The 7,029-nt window shown below is 46.0% G+C and overlaps 1 pseudogene; it reads left to right on the forward strand.

The window, feature by feature from the left end:
* Positions 1 to 5,289: 5,289 nt before the first annotated feature.
* On the forward strand, positions 5,290 to 6,801 carry LOC147445721 (uncharacterized; annotated as a pseudogene).
* Positions 6,802 to 7,029: the final 228 nt, after the last annotated feature.

Consider the following 7,029-nt stretch of genomic DNA (forward strand, 5'->3'; position numbering starts at 1 on the left):
ATATGTACACTTTTGTTGTGCGGAGTACATGGTAGTGGAGGGATACGATTTGTGATGTCCGTGAGCACCATGGAAATTGTTGCGTGAGGAAGCAAAGAATGAAAAGAAAGAGGGGGGAGGGAGAAAGAGGAAGATGGGAGGAGAGAAGGGGGCAGAGGGGGAGAGGGAGAGAGAGGGGAGGAGGAGGAGAGAAGGGGGTAGGGAGGGAGAGGAGAGGAACATGGGAGGAGAGAAGGGGGCAGAGGGGGGAGAGGGAGAGAGAGGGGAGGAAGAGGAGAGAAGGGGGTAGGGAGGGAGAGGAGAGGGAGAGAGGAGGAAGGAGGAGGAGAGAACAAAGGTTTTTTTTTTGGGGGGGATTTTTTTTTTTGAAAAAGTGGACTTTTAGTGTTTGTAGGTTTAAAAAAATGTCAAAATTTGATTTTTTGATGTGTAATATGTTGGGAGGGAATTTTAAGTCAAAAATAAGTAAAAATAACTTTTTTGAAAAAAAGTCAAATTTTGGCTCTTAGTGACCCACGTTTTTGCTGATGTGGCCACACCCCTTTACTCCCTTCACTTTCCAAAAGCTAGAGAGAGAAAGTGACCTCCTAGGTCCACATCCTACATGTGTCTAAAAAAAAGCTAGATAAGTCTACTCAAAACTAGCTTCTTGAATGCCCTTGTCCCCTTAACCCTACACAACATTAGCCTTAATCCCTAAAAATTAGGATTCCTTACAAGGACTATGCAAGGTTCATATTTCTCCTAATGAAGACAGCAATTCTATGCAAAGGGGAAATCCAATGCTCAAAATAACTCCCAAGGCACTTCCAACAACAACAACAACAACAACAACAATCGGTCCAAGGAGAAGGGAGTTTACAACAAACTCTCTCCTGAAGAGCTTGAAGCTTTTCGCAAGGACCATAAGTGTTTCAAGTGTGGAGAGCAAGGACATGGCTATCGTTCTTGCCCCAAGAAGAATACTCGCAATGAGACTCCTAGAGCTTCCACCATCGAAGCTCCAAAAGAGGATGCTCATTGCAAAGGATCATCACTCTCCTATGCTTGGGGAAAGGTAAGAGAGCATGATGCCTTCATCTTGTTTGACCCAAGCTCTACTCTCAACTTCATATCAATAGAGTTGGCCACCAAGTTGGGCATTCAAGCTTTTGAGATGGGAGATATAGTAGTCGCTGATGAAGCTTTCAAGGGACAACAAGCCTCCGTTACTCCCTTGATTGGGAAGTTGAGGCTTCATGTCCAAAGCTATGTCGACAAAGAAGACTTCTTCATCTCTCCTCTCCAACATCAGGATGTTATCCTAGGGGCACCATGGTTTGATCGCATGGCTGCCCACAATGAAGTTCCCTGAAAGGAGAATTTACTTCACTTACAGGGGAAAGAACATGTATATAGATGCTAGTGAGCGATTCTACTACAAAAGATAGGGAGAAGCTACAACCCGATATACATTGAGAGCAAGGTGATTAGCCTAGGAGAGGCTACCTACACCGAAGCAGAGCAGTGGGTGATGGCTTTAGTCTTTGCTTGCAGGAAGTTTAAGGTGCATTTAATTGTGCGCAAGTTTTTTGTGTTGACAGCTAGCAATCTACTGCCAGAGGTGGTGCTACATTTGAAGCCAAGAAGAAGGATTATGAAGTGGGTGTTGGAGCTACAAGAGTGAGTTTGAGTTCAAGGTATATCACACGAGTCAATCTCACTTGGCCGACATTCTTGTCAGCAAGGCAGTCAATTTGCCAGCCTATCCAAGGGTAGTGCGAGATGAAGCTAAGGAGGAGCCTAATTTAGAGAATGCTTTTATAATGTGGTTTAACGGAGCATATCGAAGGGTAGTACAGAAGGCAGGAAGAGGTGTGGTGATACACGACCCACATGGCAAAGTTATATTTTTGAAGGCGTATAATCTAAAGGATGTCCACACCAATAACAAGGTGGAGTATCTCACTCTGCATTTGGGTTTGAAGTAGTGTATAGAGTTCGGCATTTCCAGATTGGTGGTGAAGGGAGATGCGTTGCTAGTCATCAAGCAACTACTAGGCCAGTGGCAGGTAAAGCAGGATTCTTTCAAGCATTGGTTCTTTTCCATCAAGAAAATGCTAAAGTATTTTGAAGAGGTTCAATTCAACCATGTGAGGAGAGAGAAAAATCAAGAGGCAGACCAGTTAGCAAGTAGCAAATTGCAGGTGCATGTTGCAGGTCTATATGTGGCCCCAGGGAGACTCTAAAGGGGATTGAAGGGTTTTTGAGTATAGTGCAATGTCCAAAAGGTTTGTCCAAGTTGTAGAAGAGAAGAGTGGTACAGAAGGCTCGCAAATTTACAGTAGTAGGTGCAGATCTCATGAACTATGCACGATGAAGTTTCAGGGTTTGTGTGTGTCCGTGGAGAGTTAGCTCCGACAGATGACTCTATGGAAACTGATACAGGTGCAGCCTATGAGCGTGAGGCTCCATGTAGAGAGGAAGGTCCCACCAACCTTGCAGGTGATGAGGTGTTTGAAAAATAGGTTATATCTCTAGCAGGTCATGTTCTTGAGTATGAGAAGGGGGCCTTGGTGCCGTTTACAGAGGGTTGGGATACAGGTTTGCAAAGGGATCACGTTTGCTTGGCTATGCAGCAAGTGGAGGCAAATGGAAGGGTATTGTTGCTTCATGTTATGCTATTGATAGCTATGCTATTGCAGGTTGCTTTACAGGTGTCTTTGTGTCTGTGGCGAAGTTTTTTTGAAAAAAACTATACTACGGGTGGTTCTATAGCAGATGGCATGCTAGCGGTTTATGGTACAGGTGTTTCAAATGGTCAAAAGCATGCTTATGTTTGGCAGCAAGGGTTATGGATGCAGGGTGATGAAGCTCGATGCTATGAAGAGCAGGAAGGGTGGCCTGTCTATGGGCCTACAGGTGCAAAGGAAGATTTGAAGATGAATGCTTTACAGGTGGATGGCCATGACCAGTGTTTTATATTTGATCCAGGTGGACGCTATGCCATGCTAGGGGAAGCCTTGAGCTTTCCATTTGACCCAGGCGAGTGATGCAACAGTAGATGCTTTTCTCTCTATCTCTATCCTATTTATATAGTCATTATCATTTTTTCTTATGCAGTCTATATAGCTCTATTTTATATCATTCTCTCCATACAGTTCTATCTTACCTAAATAATAATGTGGTCGAGCATGAATGCTCAACGAGGGGGTGGGCAATGATGGTACAGCCAAACTATGTCGATCTATGGAAGTGTAAGAAGTCCATGCATGGCGGTTTGCAGGTAAGTGGCAGGTACATTGGGCAAGTCTTTGATGGTGCTAGGAGCCAGGTACACCGAGTTGGAGCACTCGCTAGTCAAAAATGCAATTGTTTTTTTTCTATCATAGGTGGCAAGAGTAAATGCGTATATCACAAGGTTGGAAACGAGGCAAGGGGTGTTGGATGCAAGTGCCATGAAGTTTATGATATGGGATTTTATGCAGGATGTCTATAGGACACACTACTGGGCAGGATGTGTATGTCAAATATGGCATATGACAGGGCTTGAATGGCTTTCGACACCATTCATCAGGAGGCTCAAAGGTATTGAGAAGATTGATGGGTACCTCTGTCAGCTCATGCTATAGTGTTGCAAAATGAGGGCACCATTCTGACAATTTCGAACCTCTTTGAATTCGTGAAAGTCGAGGGCTAGTAGCTCGGCTCCAGTTTGTCAACGGCCATGGTAGCGAGGCCATTCTCGGTGTGATGCTTTTCATCCGGGATACATTGTCCGAAAAGAGTTCTATCAGATTGCGGCACAGTTTGTTGGTGCTCATAATGGCTGTGTGCTTCCCGGAGCGGTGAGCCACATTAAGGTGTTTTAGGAGACAATGGGACCTGAGAAGTCAAGGCTATGCAAAGGAATGTCCCGATGGAGGTTTTCTTGATCGACAATCAAAGATGACCGTTGCGGCATGTGCAAGGGGGCTAAGCCCGAAGTAAACTTTTTAAAGCTATTAATATATAAAAAAGAATGTGTTTCAGCTGCTGTAGTCGACGAGGAGTGCATAGGGAAAGAAAGGCCATGTGTTGGCACCATGCAGAGGGTGGCGGGCTAGTTTTGGAAGGCCAGTGAACATGGAGAGGAGAACCCGCCAGGGGGGTGACATGAAAAAGAGGGGCCGGGTCAATTTTTGAGGAGGTAGGCGAGCAATAGCGAGGTCTCTATTGGCCTAGCAGAGAAGGAGTTGGCTTGTGAAAAGTTGCCATAGCTGCACGACAACGCCTCAGTTGGATCGAAGAGGCCGCGTGGACCGATTAAGTGCATGGATGGGCTGCAGCTAGTGAGCAGCGCCACAGGAGGGCCAGGAGCCGAGAAGAAGAGGCCTTGCCAGTGAGGGCTTGAGGGGGCGGGTTGGTGCATGACATAGGGGCGCTGTAGTTGAAGCTGAAGGCCGGAGCTGCAGGGCAGCATGATCAAGAGGAGGTGGTCGTCAGTGGTATCAAGGGGCGAGTCACAAAGGCGACCAGAAGGGGGGGGGGGGGGGGGGGGGGGGGGGGGGGGGGGGGGGGGGGGGGGGGCAGTAATCGAGGAGAAGGGACCACTAGTGGCTGATTGGTAGAATAGAGTAGGGGATGCCATCAGGGAGCCCATGAGAAGAGATAAAGGGGAGGTCAAAGACGATGGCATGGAGGCAGTAGAAGGGCCACGAGGTGTGATAGTGGGGAACTATGAGCAAGCTGGGAGCAAGAATTATCGGATCCTACGCTCAAGGAGTACAGTGTCTACACCAATTCATCATTGTACATTCTCTAAATGAAACCAAGTGTATCAAAATTATGATTGGTCTCTATGTGTATAGCATTTGAGTGCATCCCTCCCGTTTGTAGTACATGTGATTGGTTTGTGTGCGAGTGTGCTATGTACAAGGGATCGTGCAAGGCTATGTGTGTTGGTGGATATAGGGCTACATATTTGTGGGTGTTGCACATGTGAGAGATCGGACAAGAGTCTATGTGTCAACCACTTTTGAGATGTAGAATATAGTGCTTTGAAGGTTCGAAGGCAGAAGCTATCATTGTATGCTTTGTGATCGAGTGCATATAGTCTGGCTGGTTGGGGTCGGGCATGGACAATAGTTGTTTGCAGATTGTGTATCTGGATGTGTGTTTGCTAGGGGATAGGGGTGCTGTGAGATCACTGAGCTATATAGAGGCATGGAGTTTATGTGCTGGTGGTTTTCCCATTTCCCCCTTTCCATCTTGTGGTGCCCCCACTGAGGACGCACTGATTGCTTCCTAATAAGGTGCTCGTGAGTTAAAATGAAGCAGGAGTTTGGTCCATTGTTCAAAGGAGATGAAGATGCAGATGGTTGGCTTGCCGATTTTGAGCTGTTCATGCTAACAGTACTACGGATGCCAGGTGACGAAGCAAAGCTCCAAACTCTACCTTTGGTGCTGCGAGGTAAAGCAAAAGTTTGGTTCGATGGCTTAGAAGAGGTGCACAAGCAGAACTGGCTCGGATTTTGCGAACACTTCTTACAAAGGTATTGAAAGGTGGTGTCGGCATCGGAAGCAGATGCAAAGATCAAAGGTTTGCAACAGGACGTAAGGGTCAATTTTGATGCATTCGTTGATAAATTTGAAGCTTATTGGGGGGATTTGACGGCTGGTACCCAAGCAACCAATGCGGGATATTTGAAGCTCAAAAGGTTTCTATCATGCTTGCATCCCTATGTCCGAGAGAGGGTGGAGTATGAAGATCCAAGCACTTATGATGAAGCAGTTAGAGTCGCCAAAGCAAAGAGTCGAAAGATGAAGAAGAAGATGGAGGCAGGATTGCTACAGGCGGCAATCACGGTAATCGGTGGACCCAAGCCCAAGCAGATTGATGAGCATCAAGAGGTAAAAGCTCCCTTTTTTGTTGATATGAATGTGATCAAAGCACGTGAAGCTGTTTCGAAGGTAGAAGAGGTAGAAGAAGTGCCAACCAGGGCTCAAAAGGTGCAAAGAGGTATATTCAGGGTGCCACATAGCTTGCTTGGTCAAGAGAGCGAGGTGGTAAAAGATCTTAAAGAAGAGGTGGCAGTTCTAGAGCGAGCAACGAGGCTGACAGCAGTGGTCCAAGAATTGACAAGTGCAAAAGAGGAGTCCGACAGCTCTCAAAGCTCTAGCAGTGTTTTGGACATAGATAGCATGTGGGAGATTGAATCCCGGTCTTCTAGGTATGAAAATTATGATGTTTTTCATGTAGATGAAGTGGAGAACAATGTATGTGAGTTGCCTGCCAGCCAGCTAAAGACCAAAGAGCAGTACAGTGTTACACCTTGTGTGAATCTGCCAGTCGAGTAGCCATGTCTTGTGTCATGTGATGGTGAGTCCCTATTGGAGGAAGAGGTATGGTTTGATGGTGTATTAGATCTAATTGAAGAGCAGGTTTTTGAGGATGACTTGCAGGAGATAGAAGCAGAAGCGGAGGTATGTTCGGTTCATTTGTCTATGTAGGGGGTGGGGCAACCTTGCCTTGGTGAGCATGTTGAGGTGCACGGTGAAGTTTCACGGTTTGTGTGTGTCCGTGGAGAGTTAGATCCGACAGATGACTCTATGGAAACTGATACATGGTCAAAAGCATGCTTATGGATGCAGGGTGATGAAGCTCGATGCTATGAAGAGCAGGAAGGGTGGCCTGTCTATGGGTCTACAGGTGCAAAGGAAGATTTGAAGATGCATGTTTTACAGGTGGATGGCCACGACCAGTGTTTTATATTTGATCCAGGTGGACGCTATGCCATGCTAGGGGAAGCCTTGAGCTTTCCATTTGACCCAAGCAAGTGATGCAATAGTAGATGCTTTTCTCTCTATCTCTATCTTATTTATATAGTCATTATCATTTTTTCTTATGCAGTCTATATAGCTCTATTTTATATGATTCTCTCCATACAGTTCTATCTTACCTAAATAATAATGTGGTAGAGCATGAATGCTCAACGAGGGGGTGGGCAATGATGGTACATCAAAACTGTGTCGATCTATGGAAGTGTAAGAAGTCCATGCATGGCGGTT

This window comes from Adiantum capillus-veneris, chromosome 12 (genome assembly GCF_014529385.1).
Source record: "Adiantum capillus-veneris isolate H3 chromosome 12, ASM1452938v2, whole genome shotgun sequence".
NCBI lineage: Eukaryota > Viridiplantae > Streptophyta > Polypodiopsida > Polypodiales > Pteridaceae > Adiantum > Adiantum capillus-veneris.